This window comes from Oncorhynchus clarkii, chromosome 8 (genome assembly GCF_045791955.1).
Source record: "Oncorhynchus clarkii lewisi isolate Uvic-CL-2024 chromosome 8, UVic_Ocla_1.0, whole genome shotgun sequence".
NCBI classification, from domain to species: Eukaryota; Metazoa; Chordata; class Actinopteri; order Salmoniformes; family Salmonidae; genus Oncorhynchus; species Oncorhynchus clarkii.
In genome coordinates this window covers 23,640,711-23,658,291 of record NC_092154.1, presented here as the reverse complement: position 1 = coordinate 23,658,291, position 17,581 = coordinate 23,640,711, and positions in this window count along the sequence as shown.

The window sequence follows — 17,581 nt, the reverse complement described above, 5'->3', positions numbered from 1 at the left end:
AACACAGAATTACACATGGAGTAAACAATAAACAAACCAATAGCACAATAAACAAGTCAATGACACAGTAGAAAAAAGAAAGTCTATATACAGTGCGTGCAAAAGGCATGAGGAGGTAGGCAATAAATAGGCCATAGGAGCGAATAATTTAGCAGATTAACACTGGAGTGATAAATGAGCAGATGGTGATGTGCAAGTAGAGATACTGGTGTGCAAAAGAGCAGAAAAGTAAATAAAACAAAAACAGTATGGGGATGAGGTAGGTAGATTGGGTGGGCTATTTACAGATGGACTATGTACAGCTGCAGCGATCGGTTAGCTGCTCAGATAGTTTGATGTTTAAAGTTGGTGAGGGAAATAAAAGTCTCCAACTTCAGCAATTTTTGCAATTCGTTCCAGTCACTGGCAGCAGAGAACTGGAAAGAAAGGCGGCCAAATGAGGTGTTGGCTTTGGGGATGATCAGTGAGATATACCTGCTGGAACGTGTGCTACGGGTGGGTGTTGTTATTGTGACCAGTGAACTGAGATAAGGCGGAGCTTTACCTAGCATAGACTTATAGATGACCTGGAGCCAGTGGGTCTGGCGATGAATATGTAGCGAGGGCCAGCCGACTAGAGCATACAGGTCACAGTGGTGGGTGGTATAATGTGATTTGGTAGCAAAACGGATGGCACTGTGATAGACTGCATCCAGTTTGCTGAGTAGAGTGTTGGAAGCTATTTTGCAGATGACATTGCCGAAGTCAAGGATTGGTAGGATAGTCAGTTTTACTAGGGTAAGTTTGGCAGCGTGAGTGAAGGAGGCTTTGTTGCGAAATAGAAAGCTGATTCTAGATTTGATTTTGGATTGGAGTTGTTTAATATGGGTCTGGAAGGAGAGTTTACAGTCTAGCCAGACACCTAGGTATTTATAGTTGTCCACATATTCTAGGTCGGAACCGTCCAGGCTGGTGATGCTAGTCGGGCGGGCAGGTGCGGGCAACGAACGTTTGAAAATAATGCATTTGGTTTTACTAGTGTTTAAGAGCAGTTGGAGGCCACGTGTTGTATGGCATTGAAGCTTGTTTGGAGGTTAGTTAGCACAGTGTCCAAGGAAGGGCCAGAAGTATACAGAATGGTGTCGTCTGCGTAGAGGTGGATCAGGGAATCCCCCGCAGCAAGAGCGACATCATTGATATATACAGAGAAAAGAGTCGGCCCGAGAATTGAACCCTGTGGTACCCCCATGGAGACTGCCAGAGGTCCGGACAACATGCCATCCGATTTGACACACTGAACTCTGTCTGCAAAGTAGATGGTGAACCACGCGAGGCAGTCATTAGAAAAACCAAGGCTATTGAGTCTGCCGATAAGAATACGGTGATTTACAGAGTCGAAAGCCTTGTCCAGGTCGATGAAGACGGCTGCACAGTACTGTCTTTTATCGATGGCGATTATGATATCGTTTAGGACCTTGAGCGTGGCTGAGGTGCACCCGTGACCGGCTCGGAAGCCAGATTGCACAGCGGAGAAGGTACAGTGGGATTTGAAATGGTCAGTGATCTGTTTATTAACTTGGCTTTCGAAGACTTTAGATAGGCAGGGCAGGATGGATATAGGTCTGTAACAGTTTGGGTCTAGGGTGTCACCCCCTTTGAAGAGGGGGATGACCGCGGCAGCTTTCCAATCTTTAGGGATCTCGGACGATACGAAAGAGAGGTTGAACAGGCTGGTAATAGGGGTTGCAACAATGGCTGCAGATAGTTTTAGAAAGAGAGGGTCCAGATTGTCTAGCCCAGCTGATTTGTACGGGTCCAGGTTTCGCAGCTCTTTCAGAACATCTGCTGTCTGGATTTGGGTGAAGGAGAAGCTGGGGAGGCTTGGGCGAGTAGCTGCGGGGGAGGTGGAGCTGTTGGCCGGGGTTGGAGTAGCCAGGAAGAAGGCATGGCCAGCCATTGAGAAATGCTTTTTGAAATTTTCGATCATGGATTTATCAGTGGTGACCGTGTTACCTAGCCTCAGTGCAGTGGGCAGCTGGGAGGAGGTGCTCTTGTTCTCCATGGACTTTACAGTGTCCCAAAACTTTTTGGAGTTAGAGCTACAGGATGCAAATTTCTGCTTGAAAAAGCTAGCCTTTGCTTTCCTGACTGACTGCGTGTATTGGTTCCTGACTTCCCTGAACAGTTGCATATCGTGGGGACAATTCGATGCTATTGCAGTCCGCCACAGGATGTTTTTGCGCTGGTCAAGGGCAGTCAGGTCTGGAGTGAACCAAGGGCTATATCTGTTCTTGGTTCTGCATTTCTTGAACGGGGCATGCTTATCTAAGATGGTGAGGATATTACTTTTAAAGAATGACCAGGCATCCTCGACTGACAGGATGAGGTCAATATCCTTCCAGGATACCCGGGCCAGGTCGATTAGAAAGGCCTGCTCTCAGAAGTGTTTTAGGGAGTGTTTGACAGTGATGAGGGGTGGTCGTTTGACCGCAGGCCCATAGCGGACACAGGCAATGAGGCAGGACACAGGCAATGAGGCAGTGATCGCTGAGATCCTGATTGAAAACAGCGGAGGTGTATTTGGAGGGCAAGTTGGTCAGGATAATGTCTATGAGGTTGCCCATGTTTACGGATTTAGGGTTGTACCTGTGGGTTCCTTGATGATTTGTGTGAGATTGAGAGCATCTAGCTTAGATTGTAGGACTGCCGGGGTGTTAAGCATATCCCAGTGTAGGACACCTAACAGAATTAACTCTGAAGCTAGATGGGGGGAGATCAATTCACAAATGGTGTCCAGGGCACAGCTGGGAGCGGAGAGGGGTCGATAGCAGGCGGCAACAGTGAGAGACTTATTTCTGGAGAGGTTCATTTTTTAAATTAGAAGTTCAAACTGTTTGGGTATCGACCTGGAAAGTATTACAGAACTTTGCAGGCTATCTCTGCAGTAGATTGCAACTCCTCCTCCTTTGGCAGTTCTATCTTGACGGAAAATGTTGTAGCTGGGTATGGAAATCTCAGAATTATTGGTGGCCTTCCTAAGCTAGGATTCAGACACGGCAAAGACATCAGGGTTGGCGGAGTGTGCTAAAGCAGTGAGTAAAACAAACTTAGGGAGGAGGCTTCTGATGTTGACATGCATGAAACCAAGGTTTTTTCGATCACAGAAGTCAACAAATGAGGGTGCCTGGGGACACGCAGGGCCTGGGTTTACCTCCACATCAACTGAGGAACAGAGGATGAGTAGGTAGAGGGTACAGCTAAAGGCTAACAAAACTGGTCGCCTAGAGCGTTGGGGACAAATAATAAAAGGAGCAGATTTCTGGGCGTGGTAGAATAGATTCAGGGCATAATGTGCAGACAGGGGTATGGTGGGTGCGGGTACAGCGGAGGTAAGCCCAGGCACTGAGTGATGATAAGAGAGGTTGTATCTCTGGATAAGCTGGTTATAATGGGTGAGGTCACCGCATGTGTGGGAGATGGGACAAAGGAGTTATTAGAGGTTTAATGAGTGGAACTAGGGGCTCCATTGTAAACTAAAACAATGATAACTAACCTAAACAACAGTATACAAGGCATATTGACATATGCGAGAGACATACAGCGAGGCATAAAGTAACCACAGGTGTTGATTTGGAGAGCTAGCTAAGACAACAACGGGTGAGACAACAACAGCTAATCAGCTAAAACAACAACAGGTAAAATGGAAATGAATGGGCAGACAGGGTCGGTTAACTACACACAGAGCCTGAGTTCGCAGCTGGGGCCAACAGATAGAATAATAATAACAAATAAATAAAACAGAATGGAGTACTGTGATTAATGGACAGTCCAGCGGGCATCAGCTATGTAGCCAAGTGATCATAGGGTCCAGGGGGCAACAATAGATGAGACAGGGAAGCCGCGGAGTAGTCTTTACTACGCTAGCACGCGGGCGACACGGCGTTTAAAGTTAGTAGCCCGGGGCTAGTAGAAGCGTCTGCTCCCACGTCCGACGGAGGCCGGTTGAAGGCACAGTGGATGGAGTATTCGTCGGCAGACCTGTCGTGGTGGTGTGGCAGGGCGCCGTGTCGACTAAGGATCCAAGCCAGATGGCGAAAGAGGTATTGTAGTTGTAGTAATTTAGTTTCCTATCTGGGAGATGCGCCTGGCTCACGGCTAACCGGTGCTAGCTTCGGGGCAGGGGCGTTAGCCACTATAGGCGCTCGGTAGCAGCGGTGATCCGGTGCCAAGGTCCAGAGCTTACGGCAAGGATCCAGTGGAGTAGTGTGTTTTAGCCGTGTTTGGGTGGAGTCCAGGTGAACAACTGAGTAGGCCGGGAGGTGAGCCTCAGGGATAGCTTCGGTACTGGGTAACTCGGTGGGTGCTAGCTAGCTGTGAAGATCAGGAGAATGGTCCAGGGATTACGGCAGAAATCCGGCGTTGTAATAGAGACAGTCCGTTACTGGTAGGCTGGCGAGTATTAACAAGCTAAAAAAAGGGCTGGTACCTGTGCAGAAGGTAAAGGCCGCTAGCAGTGACTAACAATGACTAAATAGCTTGTAGCTAATTAGCTTCTGATGGCTAGGTGGTTCTTGCTATAAGGTCTAGAAATTTAAAATAATAGCAGATCCGTATCACATTGGGTGAGGCAGGTTACCGGAAAGTATAATTTAACTAAAATGGAGAAGAGATTGAAAATAAAATTGAAATATATACAATAATAGATGAAAAAATACAAAAGTAAACGAGAGGACAAACAAAACACGTCTGCACTGCTACGCCATCTTGGATGATATGTTGGTCACAGGGGCGTGGATCAGAAAACCAGTCAGTATCTGATGTGACCACCATTTGCCTCATGCATCGCCACACATCTGCTTCACATAGAGTTGATCAGGCTGTTGATTGTGGCCTGTGGAATGTTATCCCACTCCTCTTCAATGGCTGTGTGAAGTTGCTGGATATTGGCTGGAACTGGAACACGCTGTTGTACACGTAAATCCAGAGCATCCCAAACATGCTCAATGGGTGACATGTCTGGTGAGTATGCAGGTCATGGAAGAACTGTGACATTTTCAGCTTCCAGGAATTGTACACAGATCATAAAATGCCATTGTGTTTGTTGTCAGTAGCTTATGCCCGCTGTCACGAACCCGGCTTGTAGCCCTTATTAACAAAGAGGGAGACAAAGTGGAGATAAGGAATAACAAAACATATATTTATTAAATAAAGTAAACCATATACAATTAACAATGGTGAGTGTAGTCATTAGTGTAAGTGAGTGGTTGCGTGCATAGATGGTGAAAATGAGGGGTGTTGAGAGGTGCCAAAACAAACAAGCCAGAACCAAAAATACAGTGTGTCTGCGTGGAGAGAGTCTCCTCAATGAATGAGGGAAAGATGCATTTATACCCGGGACACAGCTGAGCCTCGGCGTGTCCCATTTCGCTGATGACCCTCCCAGCTCCGCCCACCTACATCCTATTAAGGAAAACAAGAGCAAAGAGAAAGAATTCAGCAAACAGAGTGGGAGGGGCGTCACACTGCCCATACCATAACCCTACTGGCACACTGTTCACAATGTTAACATCAGCAAACCGCTCGCCCACACACAACGCCATACACACTGTCTGCCATCTGACCGGTACAGTTGAAACCGGGATTCATCCATGAAGAGCACCCTGTTGTGTATTTTGTGGAATTGCATTAGTGAGACATTGGGAAAATGTTGTAATTTCCCAGGTGTTGTAATTGTATTTTTTCAGGAAATGTGAAGTGGTCCCGGAACAGACCCAGGATACCAGCTGCCCGTGTTATCACAGAATCTTGCCCGCTATTGAACGGAAAGTTTACTGTCTCTAACGCAAGAAAGAGGACAGCCCTCTTGTCAGATATCGCATTTATTTTGGAAGATTGTAAAATATGACCTTTTTTCCCAAGACAGAATAAATATTTTGTTTCAGGTGATAAAACATGCTTCGTTTAGTTACTTTTTCCTCAACTTGTTTCTCCAACTTTATAGCAAGTCAAGATAGCGTACACTAGCTCAAAGTCAGGCTAGGTTGAAGATACCACTGTAGCTAGCAACCTCCGCCAAATAATGATCAAAAACTAACATCATTACCATCACAATAACCTTCAACAGGAGGCAACAGTCAAAATATAATTGGCTTAACAGCCATTGTGTATTATTTAACATTACTATTAAAATAGTACTCACTCTTAGGAATGGGTAACTGTTAACAAGTTATACACCAAGTTCAAACCATTAAAAACACATTCCTAATATTGAGTTGCACCCCCTCTTTTGCAGTCAGAACAGCCTCAATTCGTCAGGGCATGGACTCTACAAGGTGTCGAAAGCATTCCAGAAGAATGCTGGCCCATGTTGTACTTCAATGCAGTTCAATGCAGTTGTCAAGTTGGCTGGATGTCCTGGGTGGTGGACCATTCTTGATGCACACGGGAAACTGTTGAGCGTGAAAAGCCCAGTAGCGTTGCAGTTCTTGACACAAACCGTTGCGCCTGGCACCTACTACCATACCCCATTCAAATGCATTTCAATCTTTGTCTTGACCATTCCCCCTTTGAATGGCATACTTACACAATCCATGTCTCAATTATCTCAAGGCTTAGAAATCCTTCTTTAACCTCTCTGGGATCGTTCGGGACGCTAAGTTGCAGGGCGCCAAATTCAAAACAGCAGAAATCTCATAATTAAAATTCCTCAACCATACAAGTATTTTACACAATTTTAAAGATACACTTCTCGTTAATCCAACCACAGAGTCCGATTTCAAAAAGGCTTTTCGGCGAAAGCAGAACATATTATTATGTTAGGTCAGCAACTAGTCACAGAAAGCATTCAGCCATTTTCCAACCAAAGAGAGGTGTCACAAAAAGCAGAAATATAGATAAAATTAATCACTAACCTTTGACGGTCTTCATCAGATGACACTCCCAGGACTCAATGTTACACAATACATGTATGTTTTGTTCGATCAAGATCATATTTATATCCAAAAACCTTTACATTGGCGCCATGTTCAGAAATGCCTCCAAAACATCCAGAGAAATTGCAGAGAGCCACATCAAATAACAGAAATACCCATCATAAACTTTGATGAAAGATACATGTTTTATATAGAATTAAAGATAAGCTTGTTCTTAATGCAACCGCTGTGTCAGATTTCAAAAAAGATTTACGGCAAAAGCACAATATTCAATAATCTGAGAACAGCGTTCAGCCACAAAAGCAAGCCAAATTGTGAAATTGTGGAGTCAACAAAAGTCATAAATAGCATTATAAATCTTCACTTACCTTTGCTGATCTTTGTCGGAATGCACTCCCAGGACTCCCACTTCCACAATAAATGTTTGTTTTGTTCAATTACGTCCGTATTTATGTCCAAATACCTCCGTTTTGTTCACGCGTTTAGTTCACTATTCCAAAGGCACAATGCGCGAGCGCAAAATCCAGATAAAAAGTCAAAAGAGTTCCATTACAGTTTGTATAAACATGTCAAATGATGTTTACAATCAATCTTTAGGGTCTTTTTATAATAAATCTTCAATACTATTCCAACCTGACAATAGCGCATCCATTGTAATATTTTAAATCTTTTTACAATAAATCTTCAATACTATTCCAACCGGACAATAGCGTATTCATTACAGAGGAAAAAGAAGTAACGGCGCGCCCGCATGACCGCGCAGTAACCAACTGATTGGTCTCAGCCTAGTCCACTTGTTGAAACAGCTCTTATTCAACACCCTTCCTCAAACTTTCTAAAGGTGGTTGACATCTGCTGGAAGCCTTGTGAAGTGCAATCTGGCCCCATAGACACAGCATATTGGATAGGCAATCACTTAAATGAAACTACAAACCTCAGATTTCCCACTTCCTGGTTGTATTTGTCTCAGGTTTTCGCCTGCCATATGAGTTCTGTTATACTCACAGACATCATTCAAACAGTTTTAGAAACTTCAAAGTGTTTTCTATCCAATACCACTAATAATATAAATATATTAGCATCTGGGACAGAGTAGCAGGCAGTTTACTCTGGGCACCTTATTCATCCATGCTACTCAATACTGCCCCCCTGTCACCAATAAGTTTTTAACCTGTCTCCTCCCCTTCATCTACACTGATTAAAGTGGATTTAACAAGTGACGTCAATAAGGGATCATAGTTTTCACCTGGATTCACCTGGTCAGTCTATGTCATGGAAAGAGCAGGTGTCCTTATTAATGATTTGTACACTCAGTGTGCAGTGCCTTCAGAAAGTATTCAGACCCCTACACCTTTTCAACATTTTGTTACATTACAGCCTTATTCCAAAATGGATTAAAATAAAATCTACACACAATACCCCATAATGACAAAATAAAAACAGGTTTTTAGAAATGTTCAAAAATGTATTAAAAATAAAAAACAGAAACACCTAAGTACTCAGACCCTTTGCTATGAGACTCGAAATTGAGCTCAGGTGCATCCTGTTTCCATTAATCATCCTTCAGGAGTTTCTCCAACTTGATTGGAGTCTTCCTGTGGTAAAGTTAATTGATTGTTCATGATTTGGAAAGTCACACACACACACCTGTCAATATAAGGCCCCACAGTTGATAGTGCATATCAGAGCAAAAATCAAGCCATGAGGTCGAAGTAATTGTCCGTAGAGCTCAGAGACAGGATTGTGTCGATGCACAGATCTGGGGAAGGGTACCAAAACATTTCTGCAACATTGATGGTCCCCAAGAACACAGTGGCCTCCATCATTCTTAAATGGAAGACGTTTGGAACCACCAAGACTCTTCCTAGAGCTTGCTGCCCAGCCAAACAGAGCAATCGAGGGAGAAGGGTCTCGGTAAGGGGGGTGTCCAAGAACCTGATGGTCACTGACAGAGCTCCTCTGTGGAGATGGGAGAACCTTCCAGAAGGACAACCATCTCTGCAGCACTCCCCCAATCAGGCCTTTATGATAGAGTAGCCAGACGCAAGCCACTCCTCAGTAAAAGGCACATGACAATCTGCTTGGAGTTTGCCAAAGGGTGCCTAAAGACTATCAGACAATGAGAAACAAGATTATCTGGTCTGATGAAACCAAGATTAAACTTCTTGGCCTGAATGCCAAGCGTAACGTCTGAAGGAAACCTGTTACCATCCCTACTGTGAAACAAGGTGGTGGCAGCATCATGATGTGGGAATATTTTTCAGCGGCAGGGAATGGGAGACTAGTCAAGATAAAGATAAATATGAATGGAGAAAAGTACAGAGAGATCCTTGATGAAAACCTGCTCCAGAGCGCTCAGGACCTCAGACTGAGGCGAAGGTTCACCTTCCAGCAGGATAACGACCCTAAGCACACAGGCAAGACAACGCAGGAGCAGCAGCACAACCAGGTGGACTGGGGACAGTAAGGAGTTATCAGGCCAGGTAGTCCTAAGGCATGGTCCTAGGGCTCATGTTCTCTGGGAGGGAGAGGGAGAGAATTAAAGGGAGCATACTTAAATTCACACAGGACACCGGATAAGACAGGAGAATTACACCAGATATAACAGACTAACCCTAGACACAAACTATTGCAGCATAGATACTGGAGACTGAGACAGGAAGGGTCGGGAGACACAGTGGCCCCGTACGACGATACCCCCGGACAGGGCCAACCAGGCAGGATATAACCCCACCCACTTTGCCAAAGCACAGCCCTCACACCATTAGAGGGATATCCACAAACCACCAATGTACTACCCTGAGACAAGGCTGAGTATGGCCCACGAGGATCTCCCCCACTGCACGAACCCGGACAGTGACTCAACCCACTCAAGTGATGCACCCCTCCTAGGGAAGGCATGGAAGAGCACTAGTAAGCCATTGACTCAGCCCCCGTAATAGGGTCAGAGGCAGATAATCCCAGTGGAGAGAGGGGAACCGGCCAGCCAGAGACAGCAAGGGCGGTTTGTCGCTTCAGTGCCCTTCCCTTCACCTTCGCACCCCTGGGCCAGACTACACTCAATCATAGGACCTACTGAAGAGATGAGTCTTCAATAAAGACAAAGGTCGAGACAGAGTCTGCGTCTCTCACATGGATAGGCAGACCATTCCATAACAATTGAGCTTCAAGGGACAATAAGGACTGTAGCATACATCTTGTGACTGTGGCATACGTGTAGGTACGTACGGCAGGAACAAATCGGAGAGACAGGTAGGAGCAAGCCCATGTAATGCTTTGTAGGTTAGCAGTAAAACCTTGAAATCAGCCCTAGCCTTAACAGGATGACAGTGTAGGGAGGCTAGCACTGGAGTAATATGATGAAATTGTTTGGTTCTAGTCAAGATTCTAGCAGCTGTATTTAGCACTAACTGAAGTTTATTTAGTGCTTTATCCGGGTAGCCGGAAAGTAGAACATTGCAGTTGTCTAATCTAGAAGTGACAAAAGCATGGATTAGCTTTTCTGCATCATTTTAGGACAACATTTCTGATTGTTTTCAATGTTACAAAGATGGAAAAAAAGCTGTCCTTGAAATATTAAATGTTTGTCAAACGAGAGATCAGGAACCAGAGTAACGCCGAGGTCTTTCAGTTTTATTTGAGACGACTGTACAACCAAGATTAATTGTCTGTCAGGTTTCAGGTAAGACCCAACTGCAGACTGTGTAGAAGTATTTTTTTTTATTGTAACAAGAGGGGTAGGAAAACGACAGGTCAAGGCAAGCAGGGGTCGATAATCCAGAGTAGGAGCAAAGGTACAGGACCGCAGGCAGGCTCAGTCAGAGTGGTCAGGCAGGTGGGCTCGGAGTCCAAACCAGGAGGGCGAGAAACGCGAGACTGGAAAAAGCAGGCGCTGAGACACAAAACACTTGTAGGCTTGAACAAACAAGACAAACTGGCACAGACAGACAGAAAACATAGGTATAAAAAAACAGGGTATAAGTGGGGAAGAAGGGCAGAACCTGGAGGGGGTGGAGACAAGCACAAGGACAGGTGAAACAGATCAGGGCGTTACATTGTCAGATCCAACAAAGATCTCTGTTTCTTGGGACCTAGAACTAGCATCTCTAGCACTAGAACTAGCATCTCTGTTTTGTTGTTTAAAAGTAAAACATTTGCCGCCATCCACTTCCTTGTCTGAAACACAGGCTTTCGGGAAGGGCAATTTTGGGGCTTTACCATGTTTCATAGAAATGTACAGCTGTGTATCATCCGCATAGTAGTGAAAGTTAACATTATGTTTCCGAATGACATCACCAAGATGTAAAAACAATAGCGGTCCTAAAACGAAACCTTGAGAAACACCGAAACTTACAATTGATTTGTCAGAGGACATACCATCCACAGAGACAAGCTGATATCTTTCCGACATATAAGATCTAAACCAGGTCAGAACTTATAGACCAATTAGGGTTTCCAATCTCCCCAAAATAATGTGGTGATTGATGGTGTCAAAAGCAGCACTAAGGTCTAGGAGCACAAGGACAGATGCAGAGTTTTGGTCTGACGCCTTTAAAAGGTCATTTACCACCTTCATGAGTGCAGTCTCAGTGCTATGATGGGGTCTAAAACCAGACTGAAGCCTTTTGTATACATTGTTTGTCTTCAGGAAGGCAGTGAGATGCTGCTTTTTATTAACATTTGAGAGGAATGTGAGATACGATATAGGCTGATAGTTTAAAAAATATTCTGGCTTAAGGTTTGGCTTTTTCAAGAGAGGCTTTATTACTGCCACTTTTAGTTCCTCAGTTAGGTGGTTAACCTATTTTTGTACTCTGACGTCCTTGGGTAGGTGGAGGAATTCTAGGAATCTTTGGACGGCTTTTGATTATCCTTGGTTGGGGTCTATGCAGATTATTTGTTGCGATTGCAAACGTAATAAGATGGTGGTCCAATAGGTCAGGATTATGAGGAAAGGTATTAAGATCCACAATATTTATTCCACGGGACAAAACTAGGTCCAGGGTATGACTGTGGCAGTGAGTAGGTCCAGAGACATGTTGGACATCGATGATGCCTCTGAAAGCCTTTTGGAGTGGGTCTGTGGACTTTTCCATGCAAATATTAAAGTCACCAAAAATGTGAATATTATCTGCCATGACTACAAGGTTCGATAGGAATTCAGGGAACTCAGTCAGGAACGCTGTATACAGCCCAGGAAGCCTGTAAACAGTATCTATAAAAAGTGATTGAGTCGGCTGCATTGATTTCATGACTAGAAGCTCAAAAGACAAAAAGACTGTCTTTTTTTGTGAAAATTGAAATTTGCTATCAGAAATATTAGCAACACCTCCGCCTTTACGGAATGTGTGGGGGATATGGTCACTATTGTAACCAGGAGGAGGGGCCTAATTTAACACAGTAAATTCATCAAGCTTAAGCGTGTTTCAATCAGGCCAATCACACCAAGATTATGATTAGTGATTAGTTCATTGACTATAACTGCCTTGGAAGTGAGGGATCAAACATTAAGTTGCCCTATTTTAAGATGTGAGATATCACAATCTCTTTCAATAATGATAGGAAAGGAGGTCTTTATTCCAGTGAGATTGCTAAAGCGAACACCGCCATGTTTAGTTTTGCCCAACCTAGATCAAGGCACAGACACGGTCTCAATGGGGATACAGACTATGCTAGTGGCAGACTCCACTAAGCTGGCAGGCTGGCTGGCTGACAACCTGCTGCCTGGCATGCACCCTATGTCACTGTGGAGCAAGAGATGTCTCATTCTAAATTTTAAAATAGGGAACAGTTGTCTAACTTTTTTTGGGTTGTTTTTTTTTCTCTCCCTGATTTACATTCATCCTTTGCAGATAGTTTTTTAAAAAATTGGGCAAAGGGGAGGGTGGTATCTTTTTTCTCTGGTTTACATTTGACCATTTGCAGGTTTTACTACATAATTTATTCCATCCTAGGCAAATTTCCTCGCCTGCTTGCCTTGAATGAGCCTTCCCTATAAAAGTGTTTTGGTACATCCTTATGCACTATACTTTTCCACACACTAACTATACCACAGATCAATATAGTCCACCAGTCTAACTTCTGTATCTTTCCTGCCCTCTTTCCACCATTCATCAGTGGTGTGAAAAGTACTTACGTAAAAAATACTTTAAAGTAGGGCCTCCCGAGTGGTGCAGCGGTCTAAGGCACTGCGGTGCTTGAGGCATCACTACAGACCTGGGTTTGATCCCAGGCTGTGTCACAACTGGTCATGACCGGATGTCCCATAGGGCGGCGCACAATTGGCCCAGCGTCACCTGGGTTAGGGGAGGGTTTGGTCCGGGGGGGCTTTACTTGGCTCATTGCGCTCTAGCAACTCCTTGTGGCAGGCTAGGCGCCTGCAGGCTGACTGCGGTCGTCAGTTGAACGGTGCAACTGGCTCCCTGGTTAAGCGAGTGGGTGTTAAAAAGTGTGGTTTGGCGGGTCATGTTTCGAAGGAAGCATGACTCGACCTTTGCCTCTCCTAAGCTTGTTGGGGAGTTGCAGCGATGAAAAAGGGGTAACATTTCATTATTTTTATTATAAGACACAGTAGAAAAATAAATTCCACCACACCTTTGTTTCATCACAATACCGGAGAGCAACATCTGTCCGGTGAAGTCCACAAAGCATTTTGCATGTAACAAACAGTTTCATGACCTACAGCCTGGTCAAGCAAGTTAATGTTTCGGACTACTAAACCACCATTGACTTAGAAACATGGTGAGTTCCCACAAGTGGAAAAGAAAACAGGTGCTGCCTGCACTATTCCAGCCACATTTCAACATCATCAAATCACCTGCACTTTGTTTAATACGGTGACAACTTTAAGATACCAAAAACAATTGAATCGAATCAAAGTAAGCTAAATATGATGTGGCTGTCGATGGTGCTGATTTGTGTGTGCGTGCGTGCAAGTAGAAAAAACAACGAGATGCAACAGTTGTGTAAATAAAGTTCCCTGTATGTGTTAACTCTTGGGGTGCCTTATTCCCCTCTACATTCTGCTTTTGATGTGATGTGATTGGTGTCAAGTCAAATCCAAACTGGCTTCCCGTGACACTTTTTTTTTGTGTATCAGGACCATTCACATTTGAGCTCACTCAGTTTAGCCAACACTGATTGGCTATTATTATTTTTAAATGATCAAGGGAGGCGAAATGCTCTCGCCTCCCTTGCATTCACTGCTACGGGCGGCAACGATGTCATACTCTTTAAGACCAGACAGCCTCAGATAAGTTGGCTAAACATACTGAGAAAGAGGGGCGCTGTTTTGCTCGCTCGGGTGCTTCCTCCAGTGAGATACATTCCGCCTCTTGCGATTTTAAGTAAAATTATGAAACAGAGAGACGAAACATTTTTTACATGTATTTTACCCTTCCCTTGACAGCCATGAATACACGCCACTGATGTGCAAAGCTGATACAGACATACAGTACCCAAGACGACTCAAAGCTGAAATTGCCGCCAAAGTTGGTTCTACAAAGTATTGACTCAGGGGTGTCAATACTTATGTAAATTAGATATTTCTGTATTCCATTTCAATAAATACTTTCTGAATGCCCAGTTATTCAGGAAAGCTTAAAGTTGCACTGCCTCCTCTCCGATCCAAGTAGCTATTTTTCACTCACCTAGAACGCTTCAATATAGCCTAAATATAAAATGTATTACCTTTTTATGTGTGGCATAAACACAACCAGTCAAAGTTTTAATCTGATTAGGCTACTTCAAGGCTAACTGCACATGTTCGTCCAAAATATAATTCTAGCATCCAAACTGTGCACCGCCACGCCATTTGATAAATGCAAATAAACATCTGTTCAGTGTGCAAATTACGGGGGGCCAAAGGGGGCTCAAACCCCAGAAGGAAACAGGAGCTCCCCAAAATGCAACATAAGTCAAACTTTGGGGGGGGTTCACTAATTGAACCATTCCCTTATTTGTTTAAAATGCCATTTTGTACTGATAGTGGTAAATATGAAAAGAAAAGCTTATTCCAAATGAAACGAACACCCCCACCTCTCTATCATAGTTTAAACCAGTGACAGTTGGTTCAGGCAGAGAGAGGGAGGCAAAGCAAAAGCTCTGTCTGCCCAAAATCTATCTATGTTAAGCATGCAAGGAATTTTTGTTTGGGGGGCAATGAGTGTCGAATTTAGTCAAGATAAACATGAATTGTTATTTTGATATGTGAGGCTTATTTGATCTAATAGAATTATCATAATGCTTAGATTGTTACGAGTGTACTTGAAAGAGAGCGACCAGGCTCCACGTATTTGCTGACCTGTGACCCACTGACACCGCCCCCAGTTAGAGGGGAATAAGGCACCCCAAGAGTTAACACATACAGGGAACTTTATTTACACACCGAAAATGAAAATTGGGGATATACATTTGCATTTTTTTAGTGCTCTCTCTTTCATGGTCCTTGAAGCTGGATTTGTGCCTTTGCTGACACCTCAGCAGGTAGCCTGGAGGGTAGGAGCGTTGGGCCAGTAACTGAAAGGTTGCTGGTTTGAATCCCGAGCTGACAAGGTAAAAATATTTTGATCTGCCCCCGAGCAAGGCAGTCAAGCCAATATACCCCGGGTGCCGATGATGTAGATGTCGATTAAGGCAGCCCACCCCACCTCTCTGATTCAGAGGGGTTGGGTTAAATCACATTCAATTAGTCACATGCGCCGAATACAACAAGTATTTCAACCTTACAGTGAAATGCTTAATTACAAGCCCCTAACCGACAGGGCAGTTTTAAAAAATCTGGATAAGAATAAGAGATAAATAGTAACAAGTAATTAAAGAGTAGCAGTAAAAAAGAACAGCATATACAGGGGGGGTGCCGGTACAGAGTCAATGTGCGGGGGCACCGGTTAGTTGAGGTAGTATGTACATGTAGGTAGAGTTAATTAAAGTGACTATGCATAGATGACAACAGAGAGTGGCAGAGAGTGGTGTGGAGAGGGGAGGGGGGAGAGCTTGGTAGCTTGACATGTGGTAGCAGAGAGAACAGCCTATGACTAGGGTCTTTGACAATTTTTAGGGCCTTCCTTTGACACCGCCTGGTATAGAGGTCCTGGATGGCAGGAAGCTTGGCCCCAGTGATGTACTGGGCTGTTCGCACTACCCTCTGTAGTGCCTTGCGGTCGAAGGCCGAGCAGTTGCCATACCAGGCAGTGATGCAACCAGTCAGGATGCACTCGATGGTGCAGCTGTAGAACCTTTTGAGGATCTGAGGACCCATGCCAAATATTTTCAGTCTCCTGAGGGGGAATAGGTTTTGTCGTGCCCGCTTCACAACTGTCATGGTGTGCTTGGACCATGTTAGTTTGTTGGTGATGTGGACACCAAGGAACTTGAAGCTCTCAACCTGCTCCACTGCAACCCCGTCGATGAGAATGGGGGCATGCTCGGTCCTCTTTTTCCTGTAGTCCTCAATCACCTCCTTTGTCTTGATCACGTTGAGGGAGAAGTAATTGTCCTGGCACCACCCGGCCAGGTCTCTGACCTCCTCCCTATAGGCTGTCTCGTTGTTATACCCCCATCTAACAATGGTGTAAGAATCGTGCCTGGCCGTGCAGTCATGAGTGTACAGGGAGTATAGGAGGGGGCTGAGCATGCACCCCTGAGGGGCCCATGTTGAGGATCAGCGTGGCGGATGTGTTACCTACCCTTACCACCTGGGGGTCGGCCCGTCAGGAAGTCCAGGATCCAGTTGCAGAGGGAGGTGTTTAGTCCCAGGGTTCTTAGCTTATTGATGAGCTTTGAGGGCCCTATGGTGTTGAACGCTGATCTGTAGTCAATGAATAGAATTCTCACATAGCTGTTCCTTTTGTCCAGGTGGGAAAGGGCAGTGTGGAGTGCAATAGACTGCATCATCTGTGGATGTGTTGGGCGGTATGCAAATTGGAGTGGGTCTAGGGTTCCTGTGATGATGGTGTTGATGTGAGCCATGACCAGCCTTTCAAAGCACTTCATGGCTACAGACGTGAGTGCTACAGGTTGGTTGTCATTTAGGCAGGTTACCTTAGTGTTTTTGGGCACAGGTACTATGGTGGTCTGCTTAAAACATGTGGACTAGGTATCCCCCTTTCCTTTAGTATGGCGGCCCACAGAGACCACACAGGGTAATTGCCACGCTGCCAACCCGCGGTCCAGTGGAGTATGGTTCTGAGGTATCCAGTGTACTACTACCATGTGGATTATACCCCCTCTCTGGAGCCTATGGAAACCCCACGCTTGAGGACGGTGCAGCATGGATCCTATGTTCCCTCTCCTCCACCTGTGGGATACTACTCACCACCAGGTGGGGTTGTATGGTTTTCCCAGTTCCGATTGTGTGCAGGAAGCACATTTTGCTCGTATGAAGCAGGATGTAACGGAGGCTTCTTCACATTATGGCAACAGAAAAATAGATCCCGGGCTTCCCCCAGTCAGGGGAGCCCTCTTCAACAGGTTGCAGTGGAGAACATGGGACAGTCATAGTACATCAGAAGGATGCCGCCTCTCCATCCCCAGCAACATTGCTGGCTACTAATACTAGGGTGAGTATATACAGTACCACTCAAAAGTTTGGACACACCTACTCATTCCAGGGTTTTTCTTTATTTTGACTATTTTCTACATTGTAGAATAATAGTGAGGACATCAAAACT